The sequence below is a fragment of the Pteronotus mesoamericanus genome, unplaced genomic scaffold, assembly GCF_021234165.1.
Source record: "Pteronotus mesoamericanus isolate MK-2021 breed Mesoamerican mustached bat unplaced genomic scaffold, CSHL_Meso_final contig_90, whole genome shotgun sequence".
Classification (NCBI taxonomy): Eukaryota; Metazoa; Chordata; class Mammalia; order Chiroptera; family Mormoopidae; genus Pteronotus; species Pteronotus mesoamericanus.
Window position 1 is genome coordinate 14,677,897 of NW_026555277.1, and position 16,229 is coordinate 14,694,125.

At 33.8% G+C, this 16,229-nt stretch overlaps 2 pseudogenes; both read left to right on the forward strand.

Moving 5' to 3' along the window:
- Positions 1–5,783: 5,783 nt before the first annotated feature.
- Positions 5,784–6,103, forward strand: LOC129080688 (mitochondrial import inner membrane translocase subunit TIM14-like; annotated as a pseudogene).
- Positions 6,104–14,026: 7,923 nt separating this feature from the next.
- LOC129080689 (thymosin beta-15A-like) lies at positions 14,027–14,164 on the forward strand (annotated as a pseudogene).
- The last annotated feature ends 2,065 nt before the right edge of the window (positions 14,165–16,229 follow it).

The following is a 16,229-nucleotide window of genomic DNA, read 5'->3' on the forward strand; positions in this document are numbered from 1 at the left end:
CCTTCTCTTTCTCCCCCCTTACTGTCTCTAAAAATACAAAAATAAAATCTTTAAAAAATTTTAAAAAGAATATTATATCTCTTCATTAAATTTTATAAATGGTTATTGGTGATTATATTTTACTAGAATTTTATTTAGGGTATCTTAGTTTATTTTTGATAGCCGTCTCTTTGATGCATTCTTTGTCACATTTTTATTCCAGAATAATTATAACTTTGTAAAAGGAATGCTGAAGTTTCCATTTTTTTCTATGCTCCAGAACAGTTAAAATAGCATGAAAATGATCTATGACTTAACATTCATTTAGTAAATTCATTCATAAAGTTAAATTAAAATGTTATATTTTAAAAGTAGTTATTTGACAGATTTTTAAATGATTTTACTATGATATTCTTCTATATGAGTCAAATTTTGTAATTTAAATTTAAAATAATTTTATATTATCACAAATGATGAATTATCAAATAGGGATTCATTAACATTATAACAGATACTAAGTTTTTACTCATAACTGGCAAAAGAGACAAGAATGAAACAACAGCCACTAGTGCAGCATCTGTATCTTTACCTACCAACCCTCACAGAGTCCTAAAAGTCCCCTCTTCCACACTGAAACACATTTTGGCTTCATAGTGACAGATAATCCCTAACTATGTGTGTGGTACAGGTTACCTTATGGAAGACCAGGTACTACTCATTATTGTAGTATATCAGTTTTAAAACTTTACTAGTAGCATAGCTAGGGAACATATAAATAACATCCACTCTGACATGCAAGTGTGGCTCCTAAATTATGTTTGTTTACAGTAAATTTAGGAAAGCCCAATACATCACGCTGAAATTGTTCTTAGAAAAAAATTGACATGGCATATGACAATAGCCTCTCTGTTATCTTACAAACACTAACACCACCAGCATGCTTAGAAGAAAACATGGTCCAAGTGGGATAGATATTCCCAATGAAGTAGAGACCAAGATATCGTTCTATTGCAATTGACACAAAATATAATGGTTTTTACTATATGATCTCATTTATTTTTTAAGTATAGTTTGATTATACTATTACAGTTGTCCCAGTTTTATCTCTTCTGCCTCCCTCTGGCCAGTCCCCGCTTCCCTCCAGTAATCCTCACCCTTAGTTCATTTCCATGGGTCATGCATAAAAGTTCTTTGTCTACTCCATTTCCTATACTTTTCTTAACATCCCCCTGTCTATTTTGTACCTGCCAATTATGCTTATTAATCCTGTACCTTTTCCCTCATTCTCCCTCTTCCCCTACCCCATTGATAACCTTCCATGTGATCTCCATTTCTGTGATCCTGTTCCTGTTCTAGTTGTTTGCTTAGTTTGTTTTTGTTTGTTTTTATATTCAGTTGTTGATAGCTGTGAATTTGTTGCCTTTTTAATGTTCATAGTTTTGATCTTTTTTTCTTAAGTAAGTCCCTTTAACATTTCATGTAATAATGGCTTGGTGATGATGAACTCCTTTAGCTTTGCCTTGTCTGGGGAGTACTTTTTCTGTTCTTCCATTCTAAATGATAGCTTTGCTAGATAGAATAACCTGTGTTATAGGTCCTTGCTTTTTATCACTTTGAATACTTCTTTCCAGTCCCTTCTTGCCTGCAAAATCTCTTTTGAGAAATCAGCTAATAGTCTTATGGGAACTCCTTTGCAGATCACTCTCTGCTTTCCTCTTGCTGCTTTTAAAATTCTCTCTTTATCTTTAACTTTTGGGATTTTAATTATGAGGTCTCTTGGTGTGGTCCTCTTTGGAGCCAACTTGTTTGGGACTCTCTGAGCTTCCTGGACTTGTACGTCTATTTGCTTCACCAAATTAGTGAAGTTTTCTTCCATTATTTTTTCAAATAAATTTTCAATTTCTTCCTCTTCCTCTTCTTCTTCTGGCACCCCTATGATTTGGATGTTGGCACTTTTGGAGATGTCTCAGTCTTCTTATTCTCTCCTAGTTTTTTTTAGAATTTCTGTTTCTTCATTTTGTTGATTGTTTATTTCTTCCTTATGTTCCAAATCATTTATTTGAATCCTGCCTTCCTTCTCTTCACTGTTGGTTTCCTGTGTATTTTTCTTTACTTTACTTAGTGTAGCCTTCATTTCTTCCCTTATGTTTTTGCCATATTCAATAACTTCTCTGAGCATCCTGATCACCAACATTTTGGACTCTGCATCTAATAGGCTGATTATCTCTGTTTCAATTAGTTCTTTTTCTTGGGTTTTGTTCTGTTCTTTCATTTGAGCCATATTTCTTTGCCTCCTTGATTTGGCAGCCTCCTTGTGTTTCTTCCTGTGTATGGGACAGTGCTGCTTTGACTCTATTTTAGTGCATTTGTTAAGTTGTATAGGACAGAGCCTTAGGTTTTCGCCATGGTGGGGCAACCTACTACACTGCTTTGTGGCTCTGTATGAGAGGGAAAGGTCTAAGAGAGGATAATGCCTTTGAGGCTTGTTTGGTACTCACCCTATTACCAGTTATTTCACCCCGTTCCTATATGTGATTGATGCTCCAGGTCATTCCCAGGGTGGGTGGGTTTGTGTTCATTCCAGGACTATTGGGGCCCTTTAAATGGCCTCTTCTGAGGGACCAGTACTTTATTCTGCCACCCCAAACTCCACTGGTTTTTATATCCAGCAGTTATGAGGCTTTATTCCCCAGCACTGGAACCTAGGCTGTGTGGTCTGGACTGCAGCTGGGATCACTTGCTCTCAAGGTGTCAGTCCCAATTTCACCCGCCAAACATGAATGTGAAAGCACCCATTCCCCTGGCTGCCTCACCACCGCCACATGGTGACCCCTCCACCCTGGCTCCCCATCTCCGTCCCTCCTACCCATCTGGATGAATTTGGTTTCTTTAAATTCTTGGTTGTCAGACTTCCATACATTTCAATTTTCTGGCAGTTCTGGGTGACTTCTGTTTTGAGGTTAGTTGTGATCCTTGTTATGGTTGTGCAAAGAGGCAAAGCCTGTCTACCTTACACCTCCACATGACTGGAAGTATGTATACAAAATATAATATTTGATGACAATTATTATTGTTTCTTCTATATTATTGCTTATATTATCTCCCACATTATTATTTTTCTCTGTATATATTTTGGTTTTTATTTCTTGCTTATTTAGAGATTATGTTTAATCTCTAATCTTTGGTTCAAGAACCAGAACTTTTCATATAAGCTGTTTATTATAAGTTAAGTCCTTATTTTCCATACAGATATAATTGCTAACAAATGTTTATTTAGTGACTGACAAATAACATGAAGTATATACATTTCTATAAATATATTAATGAGCAAGGCAGACATTTTAAACTTGCTAAAGATTGTTTTAGGCAAGGATACAGTCTATTTTGGTGAATTTCCCAGATGTACTTGAAAATAATGTCTACTCTGTTACTCATTGGTGGAGTCAATTTAATTATGGTGTTATCATTAAGGTCATCTACAATCTTACTGACTTTATTTCTATTTATTCTATCAAATACCTAAGGAAATGTATTTAAATCCTCAACTCAAATTGTAGATTAATTTATTTCTATTTTTAATTCTCCTATATTTTACTTCATGAATTTGTAAAATTTTCTATGAGGTACATATGCATTAAGGGCAACGATGTACTTTTGAATAATTGACTCTTATGTCACTATGTAATATCCTCTTTATTCCTGATGATTTGCACTTTATTCTTAATCTTGGAAAATTCTTAACAAGCAGTTCTTCAAGTATTTCCTCTCTCCCATTATCTTATAACATTCTGAAATTCTACTTACATGTACATTAAATCAATTTATATTGTTTCAGAGTTCTTGGCTCTGTTATTGGGTTTTTTTCCCCTTATTCTTTTCTCCTGTGGTGTTTCAGTTTGTGTCATTTCTATAGACTTGTCTTCCAATTCACTGATTTTTTTCTCAGCTGTGTTGAATCTTTGATGAGATCTTCAAAGGCATATTTCATCACTGTTGCTACATTTCTCATTTCTAGCATTTTGATTTTTTTCTTATACCCTTTTTCTACCTGCTTATTTATCACCATATGCTTTAGGGACTTTACCATATTAGTCATAGTGAATCATAGTTATTTACTATGCCTTTTCAGGCAGTTTCAATACTCTTCATGTCTGAATCTAGTCCTGATGACTGTTTTGTCTCTTGAATTGTGTTTTTTTTTATTGCCATATTCTGCATTTGATTATATATATATGTGTGTGTATATATGTGTGTATATGTGTGTGTGTGATGCACACACACACACACACACACATTTGTGTAGGAAAATAAAGACTGAGTTAATAACACATTTTTTTTCCTGAGAAATAGGCTCATGTTTTTCAGATAGGCCTTTAGTGCAGGGGTTCCAGTTAAACTCATTAGGAGATAGGCAGCATTTACAGTTCACTCTGTCTGTGTTTACACTCAGCAAGTTACATACTTCACTTTTCTTTAGCAATGCTTTTGTCTGGCCTAGCAACTTCTTTTTGTTTGATTGTTTTTTTTGTTTTGTTTTGTTTTCATTTGTCTGTTGTTGTTTTGTTTTGTTTTAGTATCTGTTTTCCGCTCAACTCTAATCTATCCTTTGGTCTGTGCCTCAGGGAAGGTTGGCTTTGTCTAAGTCACTTGTTACTTGATATTGCCCTGGCAGTGGGAACTGGGAGGATATTCTGTGTGGATCTGATAACATCTCAGGCAGACACCAAGGCCTGTGGGTCTTGAGGGTGTAGTTTTCTCAATGATCCTTCCCTCCATTGGCCTAGCAGATATTCATATCCCTCTTCCAATATTGGGAATAATGGGGAATTTTCCCTGTGTTCCCTTTTATTTTTCTAAAAAATTGCAACTGATTTCCTTCAGTGCTCTTAGGACAAGTACATTTGTTTACCACTTTTTTCATAGATAAATAATTTTATTTCCCAGGGGCAATAAAAATGCAAGTGTCCTAGTAGAGTCGTGTCTTTCTCATAGTTGTTTGTCTTTTTCCAGTTTGCATTGCAAGGGAAACTTTCTCAAGACATGTCCCTTTCATTTTTGTTTGTTTATTTATTTATGTATGATCACTTAATGGATTTCATATAGGAAAATGGATTTCATACATTTGTTTTCTTTCTTTCAGCGATCTTTCTAATGTATGTTTGACTGCCCTCCATCTACTTGCCAATTATCCTGACTGAACTCTGCTTACCAATATCTGGCATCATCCTGCCCAGAAAAACAAGAAGTTATACTTTACCTCTCTCTGGACATGCTTGTCTCTCCTTATATTTTCAGCCATTTTGATTGTCTTGTGATTTCAACACTTTATGTATTTAAGAAAAGTCATGAAATTGATGTTTTGGGAGTTATTTTTTATTGTATGATTGGGACCAATGCCCTTTCCAACGCTCAGCATCCCTAAATGAAAACCAGAAGTTTCATACCTATTATTTTTAATTGTCACACAAAACTCTGTAAAGGAAATATTATAAAACTGTACATACCAATAGGCTTTATAAGAGTACTGTTTACTTGTCTGTTAAGTCAGTTGTTAACCACATATTTATTTAGTTCCTATTCTGAAAAACATGTTTTGAACAACTCATTAGGCCATATAAATAACCTCTTATAAATCTTAAATGACAAATATGAAAGTATTGTAAGAATTATAACAAAAAGAGATGCTTCATCCTTGCTCATGGTGGCCACTTTGCTTTCTGGTAGAGGTGTGGAGTTGGTAGCCGTGGCCTCTGGGCTGGGATGGACCACACTTTTAGGGGAGACAGCAGAGCCAAGCCAGAGCCATGGCCAGTACAATGGTAGCAGTTGGACTAACCATTGCTGCTGCAGGATTTGTAGGCCATTATATTTTGCAAGCCTTGAAGCATATAGAGCCTCAAGTCAAACAAGTTTTTCAAAGTCTACCAAAATCTGCCTTCAGTGGTGGCTATTATAGAGATGGATTTGAACCCAAAATGACAACAGGGGAAGTATCATTAATACTAGGTATTAATGCTTATTGATGAATTATCCTTTTAAATCACCCAGACAAGGGGGGATCTCCTAAAAAGGAGCCCAAATCAATGAAGCTAAAGATTTACTGGAAGGTCAAGCTAAAAAGTGAAGTAAATGTATGATAAATTTTAAAGGTCTTATCAGTTATGTGTACAAGTACCAGCTTTTTATGAAATGTCCCAAAGATACAAATTTTAAAAATGATTTAGCACAAACTAAGTCAAAGCCTTGTATAAGTTTGTTTAAAATTGAAGATTTTGTCAGATTATAGAATATTTGGAGATTACTGCTAAATAATTATGGGTAAATACACACCACTTGAATAGAAATATTTTTCATTAATCATTTAGCAAATAATCTAGTACTTACTTCAAGGCAAAGTGAACATGAAGTTCTCTACTCTCAAGGAACCCCAATATAATGGGAGACTGATACACTGATAATTAAAATACAATGTGATAAATACTATGATGGAATTAGCATAGGTTGTTATAGTAGACTCACCTTATTGGGAAGAAAGTTTGTCAAGGTTCAGAGAGAGCTGGCTCAGTGACTTGGAGCTGTGAATTTAAAAGTGAATTTAGCCACAAGTGTGACAAAAAAAATTGGTGTAGGTATGTATATGTCACTGACAGAATTCAGATTTCATACACTAAAAACTTGATTAAAAAAGAAAGAAAACAAAAAGAGAAAAAAAACCTCAAAATTATTTATACTATTAAAACATAGATTTATATGTCCTAAATGATTCATGTGAATTAAATCCAAGTTTGATAAACAAAATTATAGGAATTAAATGTGGATTAAATTTTGTAATTTTATGTATTATAAAATGTGAAGAAGCAAAGACTTTCAGTTCTACTATTATCTAAATGGTACTTTGGGAAAAGTAACAATAACAGTTTTTGAATAGTGCGATAATTGTTAATGTAATAGTTTGTATTCGTATTTGTAAATAGATTTGACTAGGTAACAAAGCAGAGGTTGCTCAAAGTTATCTGTTGAACATGATTTTTTTTTTCCAGATTCAATCATCAAACAACTTTGGTCTGTCACTGTCATTGTCACTGGACAAAGATTAAACAACCAGTGAATCAGGGCATAAAGGCAAATGTCATAGAAGAACGTTGTTCAGTACATGGAAGAAAGGGAAAAGGAGAAGAGAAAAATGCAGTCATTGGCCATATATAATCCAGGGAAATCATTTGAGTGAATTGGAAGTATATACAGAAAAAAAAACAACAACACATATATGTGTAGTTTATCTTAAATTTTTGTGGAAATCTAAATGCCACTAGGGAACTTAAGAGGAAGGAAATTTTATCAAACATAAACTATACGCTGAGAAAAAGCAGAAATGAGTACCTTTATCCTGCTAGTTTGTCCTAAATAAAGGCCTAACCTTATTGCTTAAAGGTGAGCAAATAATCTCTACTTTATAAGCAAAACCAAGTCTAGGCTTAGCATATAATCAAGCATTATTTGGTGAAATCAAGTACAGAATGTAGCTTTCTGTCTGAGCAGTGTATTTCATTTTGACAGCCTCACTTCTTAGGGCTTCCCTCATCAAAAGCTCAGCACATAAACACACTGCCTGCAGTCTTGCATTGATTGTCAGCGCAATTAATTGCCAGGAAAACTGCAGCTTTATTAAGTGTACGGTACTAACAATAAAAACATCACTATTTATAGCACATAGCATGGCAGGATATCTATACAAATAAAATATAACAATAATAAACAAAAGGCCAGCCAGTAGTCCCACAGAACAACATCGATAAATTTGTTTTAATGCCAAGCCACAACAGGATACTCAAATGTCCCTGGGCATAAGGTAACGCAACCTCTACTAAAAGACAAGAGCCTTTTGTGTGGTGTGAAAAGTAGATGTCAACCAGTCTCTTAAGAATCATTCCTTATAGCTTCAAATCTCCATTGCTCCTATGCCAAACTACATGGATGCTGCCTGGACAGAAGAGAGAAGAGAAATATCTAGGGTCCAGTCATAGTCAGTACTGAAGAATATCTTATAATTCAATCAGTGGTGACATTTTAAAAACAGATACACTTTTATACATCTTGAGGATTGTAAAAGGTATACCAGTGGCATGGAGGAAACTCTAGTCTGGCAGTATAGACTAAGTTGTGTACATCACAACTTTAGATTATAGTTTTGAAATGAAAAGAAAGTAGTGTCTTTCCCCTATCTTTTTTATTGATGTAGATATTTATTACGCAAGTTAGCAATATAGAATTGCATAAATATTAGAAATCCTAACTCATTTGAGAAAGGAAAGAAAAAGGAGGGAAATTATAGAGAATAAAATGTATTGAACACTGTATGAAACATTTGGGGACCAATAGTTACCTCTAGTACAACATCAAGTTTTTTCTTCATATAGAAATACGGTGATTGCTGTGGCCAAAATGTCTATGCAATAACGTCTGTACAAAGAAGACATAAAATATGTTAAATTAGAAGAAAATATAATTAGTTTTATTAAACACCCTTATTTATATCATTATTCTTCAGATAGGTAGTATGAGGTTCATAGAATATTGTAATATAAGGTCATTGACCTTAGCAATAGTAATGGGGACAATCAAATCCCATTCTCATACTGGGTTATACACCACCTTGGTGAACACACAGAGAGAGGTGGTGTAAGAACACAATTGTAAAGAAAATTAACTGAGTTGAAATATAAGTAGATATTTCCTTTATCACATATGCATCACATACATTTTGCTCATTAATTATATACTTTAATGCAGACTTTTCTGGTACATGCACAGAAGCAATTTTAAATAGCATTGTGAAACAAACCATTAATTTAACGTGAGAAACCTGAGCTTCAGTGATGTTAAATGACTTGTCCGAGTCCCCTTGCTGGTTGGTGACAGAAGCAGAATAGCGCTATCCATAACCTTTTTTTTTCTTCAGGTGGTATAAACGAGGCACTACGCAACAAGAAACTATTGGACTTGATTACCTCACAAACTGTAACAGTGGATATTTTTGAAAGAGAAAAACACAGGATTTCTAAAATGTACAATTGAATCAAGGTTCAAGAAATCTTTAAATTGCTTTAACTTGTCACATCACCATGAAACAAAACTCATTAATTACAGAAAATCACATGTTGCTCATCTTCGTATTCTCAGCACATGATACATCTACAAGTACTACATATTGTATTTGAATTTCTTTCTGATAACCCAGATCATTCATTCACATTTGTTATTTTAAACTGAGAAATTTTTAGTCTCTTACTTCTGGATGAAGAATTTTCTTGAAAATATTTTGGAATGTCATTTCGCAGTTATCCTACTCGATGGCAAGGTAGAAGAAGGAAGAAGAAGAAAGTTTTCATAGCTTCTATGATAAAGAGTTTATAACTAATTTGAGGGATTCTTAAACTACTCTTAGTCATTTACAAAATAAACAAACAATAAATAAAATAAAACACACCTTCAACAAAAGAGAAAAAGAAGTTGGGATAGAACAAAACATACACACACATATTACCACACCTGACTTTGAAAATTTAATTCATTAAGACATCTGCACTCTGGGCACCTGATCTAGTTCCTTAGTTTGGACAACAGCAAACTCGTGTGACAAAATAAGAACAAAGTAAGTACAGATAGAGTGAAATCCTGAATATATTTGTATTTTTTTCCTTGAAAGCCCATGTCTAAATTGAGAAACAGATCATGTGATACTTGTCTTAAAATGTTGAGCCACTAGCAAATTGTAATACAACTGCCTGTTTTGGTTGCACATCAGGAAAATAATGTTAATCTATGAGAAACTTGATTTCCAAGTATTTTACATTTAGTCAGTCAGTGATGAGAATTGAGAGTCAACTATCTTCTAGGCACTGAGCTAAGTGGAAGAGTAACAAATAAGGCATCTACTTAAGGAATTTAGACCTTCTGGGTATAGATCTACTTAAGGAATTTAGATCTTCTGGGTATAGACATTTGTAATTTGGGCTAAATTTGAAAGTAGATTGAGCTGTTTTCATATATATATGCATATATAATATAGAAATATGTCTACATTTTAATTGATGTATTTATTTCTGGTTTTATAATGCTAAGAAGATGCCTCAGTTTTCTCATCTTTAAATTGTAGCTAAGGCAATTCATAAAGCTTTTGCGAGAACTAAGCACGATGCCACTTTTAAAAGGCTAATCACATAGAGAACAGTCAATAAATTCTGGTGCTTTCCTTAAGAATTTCAATTTTGCAAGAGTCAAGTTTCTAGAAGCAGCAAGACTCAGTCAGTTGGATTCAATTGGTGAAATTTAAAACCCTTTCTGAAACAACCCTGCTGATGTTAAGAAAGCTACTTTAATGAATTTCAGAACTTAAAACAAATTTCTTAAGATAAAAAAATGCTGTAGTATATTTTGGGGCTCCACAAACTTTTAAGAGAGCAATACATTTTATGGCTCTCTTTTTTTTTTTATATTTCCTTAAGACAGAACAAAAACTCACAGTATATAAATTATGGAAAGCAATATGCCACCCATTGCCATTTTAACCAAAAGCTACCCAAATTCTATGTACAAGGCCGTATCCAACAATATGAGGGAAGTGATTTTTCCCACTGCTAATGTCCAGATCTTTCAACAGCAATATTCTTGGTGCTGGAAGGGTCCTGTATTAAGAAACAAGAAGCAAGCAGTGAGCTGACCTTCCACAAGGTGGCCTTTGTTGCTATAAAGTCACTCCACTAATCTTTCTGTCTTAAACTGTTACGGCAGACAACTAAAGAACCAAACAGAATAAAATGTTATTATAAAACTGTAACATTGGGCAGAAATTTATCATCCATCTTTATGAAACACAGATGTACTTTTTTTTTAGTGGGTGCTATTTTTTTATCTCAGAAAAAGAAAACAACACTCTTTAAATTCAAATAACATTGTCTGTAGCCCTGACTCTCTCAACGAATGATCCATACTAATTTAAAGTACCTATGAATTCAAAATATGTACAGTAAACAGGTGACTGTTATGGTCTCATTAAAGGAAAGGCAGGATTTATCTGTGATTACAGTAGTCTCCAAAAGGTGAAATTTTTATTCCTTAGGCTTCAACATTGCAATCTTTTCCTTCATCTTATATTGCCCCCTTTTGTTGTGTGTTGAAATGATTGCCTCATTTTTGGACTGTCCCTGGTCGATGTTTTTGGCAGACTGAAAGAACTGCTTTCTGGAATCTGTGTTCACCACCACACGCTCCTTAAAACTGGACGACATCCAAGTAGCACATCTGTTACTCCTTTACGCCACTGAACCAGAAGCTGGCCCAAAGAATGGGATTAGAAAAACCAGGTTGCTAAGCCTTTTTTTCCTTCCCTTTTCTTCTCACCTTTTTCATCTTCCCAAGAAGCAGGTTTTTGACTATCAAATGGGAGAAAATTTATTAGCTGTAACCACTACTGAGATTATATTTGTCAAACATTTTCTCTAAATCTTTAAACAACTTAAACTTTCCTTTCTACTTCTTAAACTTCATTTTGAGTAATAACACTTTTATTTCATAACAGCTTTAGATTTACTGAAAAATTATGAAGTTTGCACTGAGAGTTCCCATATGCACCACATCCAGTTTCCACTTTTATTAACATTTTGTGTTAGTCTGGTATATTTGTTACAGTAACAATCTTTTTCTTTCATGGATTGTGATTTACACCTAAAAAAAAAAATCATCGATAAACACTAGGTCACAGATTTTTTCTTTTCAAAGTTTTATAGTTTTGCATGTTACATTCAATTCTATGATCCTTTTTTGAGTTATATTTGTGAGAAGTATAAGGTCTGCATATAGATTCACCTTTTTTGCATGTAGACATACAATCATTTAAGCAATTATTTGCTGAAAAGCCTTCTGTTTCTTTATTCAATTGCTTTTGTTTCTTTGTGAAATATCAGTTAACTTTCGTATGACTCTATTTCTGAACACTCCATGTTATTCTATTGATCTATGGATCTGTTTTTTCACCAATAATATGCTGTCTTATTTACTGTAGTTTTATAGAAATTCTTGGCATTGGATAGTGTGGGTCTTTCAACTTTGCCCTTCTCTTTAGTATTATATAGGTTTTCTAGATCTTTTGCTTTTGCCTTAGAATTCACCTGTTAATAGCCACAAAATAGCTTACTGGGATTTTGATTGGACTTCATTGATTCCACAGATCAAATGGGAACAACAAACATCTTAACAGCACTGAGTATTCCAATTATAAAAACAAAGTATCTCTCAATTTATTTAGATATTTGATTAATGTCAAAATTTCAGTTTTCTGCATATATATCTGGAATATACTTTATTAGATTGGTACCTAGTATTTCATTTTTGGTAACATTGTAAATGTTTAATAAATACATACCATTTTTAAGTTATCAAGTCCAATTGTTTATAATTGGTATATAGAAAAGCAATTGATTTTTGAATATTAATCTTGTATTCTATAACCTTGCTATACTTATTATACTTATTCCCAGGAGTTTAATTTATTCTTTGGAATTTTTTACATAGACAGCCATGTCATCTACAAATAGAGTTTTATTCCCAATCTATATACCTTGTATTTCCTTTTTTTAAAAAGTGAATTACCTAAGATTTCCTATACAAGGTTTAAATAGAATGATGAGAGAAAATATTCTTTCTTTATTCCCAGCCTTAGAGGGAAAGTGTTCAGTTTCTTATCAATAAACATAATATTATTTGTTGGGGTTTTTTTTCTAGACTTACTTTATCAAGTTAAGGTAATTGCCCACAATCCTTGTGAGTTTCTAATCCTTATTGGGTGTTGGACTTTGATAAATGCTTTTTCTGCATCAATTGATATGTCATTTTTCTCTTCTTTATCCTGTTGATATGGTGTATTATACTGATTTTTTGGTATATTTTATTTTTTTAGAGCAGTTTTAGGTTCACTGAGTATAAGGTTACAGAGATTTGCCTGTATTCCACATATGCACAGTCTTCTCACTATCAACATTCTGCATGGGTGGTATATTTGTGAAAATCAGCTAACCTACACTGACACTTCATTATCATCCAAAGTTCATAGTTATATTAAAGTTAAGTCTTGGTTTTGTACACTCTGTGGATTTTGACAAATGTATAATGGCATATATAGACCATTATAGCATACCACAGAATAGTTTCACTGCCTTAAAAATCCTCTGTGCTCTGTCTATTCGTCTTTCTCTCTCCCAGCCTCTGGCAATAACAGGTACTTTTACTATATCCATAGTTTTACATTTCCATGATGTCATATAGTTGAAATTATACAGTATATAGTCGTTTCAGATTGGCTTTCTTCACTTAGAAATATGTATCTAAATTTCCTCCGTGTTATTCCATAGCTTGATAGCTTTTTTAGTGTTGAATAATATTCCATTGTATGGATGTACTACAGTTTATATATCTACCTACTGAAGGACATTCTGGTTGTTTCCAAGTCTTAGAAACTATGGGAAAAGCTGTTATAAATATCCTCATGCAGGTTTTTTGTGGACATAAGTTTTCAATGAACTCCATTGGGTAAATTCCATGGAGCATAATTGATAGATCACATGGTAAGAGTATGTTTAGTTTTGTTAAAACAAAACAAAACAAAACCTTGGGCTATCTTCCAAATGGTTGTATCATTTTGCATTTCCACCTGCAATGAATAAGAGTTCTTGTTGCCCCACGTTCTTGCCAGCATTTGTGGTTGCCAGTGTTTTGGATTTCAATGATTTATGGTAGTATCTCATGGGTGTTCCAGTTTGCACTTCCTAACGAGCACCTTTTCATATGTTTATTTGCCTTTTGTTTATTTTCCCTATTTTTCTAATTTTTATAGATATTTTCTTTATCAAAAGGTTTCTTTTTTCGAACCTGCGGGGTTCTGTGTGGGAAGGCTAACGTCAGCCAGTGGGCAGAGTCCTCACCCTCTCCCCACCTCCGCCCCCCATTGCCCCCAGCAATGCATGTTTTTCAGATCTTCAAGCCTTCAGTCAAGATGAGCAATAAGCCAGACTTGTCTGAAGTAGAGAAGTTTGACAGGTCAAAACTGAAGAAAACTAATACCAAAGAAAAAAATACTCTCCCCTCAAAGGAAACTATTTAGCAGGACAAAGACTGTGTTCAAACATCATAAAATGAGGATCTTCTCCCAAGAGCAAATGCCAACATTGCCTAAGCATCTTGGTTTGGGGCTTGTTTTTGTAAACTTTTATGTTCAAAAGTTTGTCTTCTCACTCATATTTCCTGGCTAAGAAGTCATGGGTAACCAATGTTGCCTTAACTACAGTTTTAAACTTTTCATTGGTATATAAATTCCAGGTGGCAGATACTGTCGATGTCACTATTGATGACTTTTGCACGTGTAGTCCTCACACTCCCTATAAATAAGTCACTTGTACCTGCTTACAATGGATAGCTTCCTTGCTCTATGATCTTCATAAAATGGCATGGTTTTGCAGCTTCTCATAATTTATTTTCATTTCTAATGTAGCAATAAATTAATGTATATAGCCACTAAAAAAATAAGGTTTCTTTTTTCTATACTGCATTTTATTTTCTCCATTTGATTAAACTCAGAAAATATAGACTTCTCATATTAAGGTGATGTTTATTTGGTAATACAAGCAGATATTCTAGGTTTATGATAAAAATAGGATGAGTTCAATGGGTTGAATGTTGTTTAATCCTGATCAAGAAACCATTAATATTGGCAGAGGGTTCTTAAGTTGGCTTTCTTGACCCTTCCCTATCTTCAGGATGTTAGTGAATGAACTTTGTTTGCCTGTGCCAGAGCGCCAAATGGTTTTTCAATATGCACTGCTGACTCATACTGAGCATTGCATGAGGTAACAGACTGAAAAACTTACCTCAGCCTCCATAGCTAATCACACACCCAAGGACCCAACAGCACAACAAATGTTTGACTATATGAGAGTTTGTAGTGTCATTACCTGTTTGACAAATGCTCAGTATTTTTATCAATCATGTTTACTGGGCATAAAATAGAGATATAGTATAACACATAACAATGAAAACTATTGCCTGCCCAGACTCCCAGTTTATCTCCATTCATTTTCACTTTTGAATTAAAATTTTTCCCAAAACTAGGAAAAAGTTAACTTCCTCTTGGGTACCTACCCTGCTCCTTCCTTTTTCTTTTCTCTTCTTTCTTTTTACTCTCCACTTTCTCCCAAAGAGCCTTTAGAAATGTAAACGTAAGAGGAATTATGCTGCAAGCATGTTCTTCATAAAAGAACAGCTTTTAATTAAATTAGAAAAAAAATACTGCCACAGGCAACACTTAAACTGACAAGTAATGCATTCTATTAATCTTTGCAGAGAGGCACTGTACACTGCACTTAATTTAATTAGGTAGAGAAAAGGCCTGTTCAGTCCTAGGGGGGTTACCAATGTCCTTTTAAATTGAGGACACAGCATTTATATAAAGTCATTTTAATATCAGGCAATACATTTCTAAACAGTAATTTAAAAATATTACTTGCTGTTATTAAACAATACCTTGTTGCAACTTCTCACTTTATGAGAGGACTTTCATTTCTCAGAGAAATTTCACCCACCAACAGGCCTTTTGCTCCCCTCCAATAATTTACTGACTTTGAAAGTGTTAAATAATTAGGACTAGGTTCCCGGGAAAACAACTGCACTAGGGAAATACACGTCAAAGCTATATTACCATGGATAATGTATTTGGATTATGTCTCACTTCTGGGCCATGGTAGTGAGTGATAACAAATAACTTTTATATTAAAAATTATATTACAGTTTTGAAATAGGTTATATTCTGATGTCACTCCTGGTACTACAGATACAAAAAGAAAAACTTTAGGATACTGTAGTCATCTTTTTCAATCTCAAATCTTATCTTCCAACACTTCAAAATCATCACTGAATATATCGACCCTTTTTGACTCCCTCAAGACACTAAGTATTTTATTAATCTGTCACAATCCTAAATTATAATAGAAAAATAATCCAGGGATCATATTGAGCAACCAAAATCATGCAACTACTGTTCAAAAAAGCAAATACCATACTAAGAAACGTTCTATTACATGCAGATTTGTTTTTACCCATAATCTCAGAGGACACTGCTACAGTATCTGTAGGGAGCATTATGATTCAAAGTAAGGAGGTATGTGTGTATATATATTTATATATATAAAGAAATGTCCTTATAT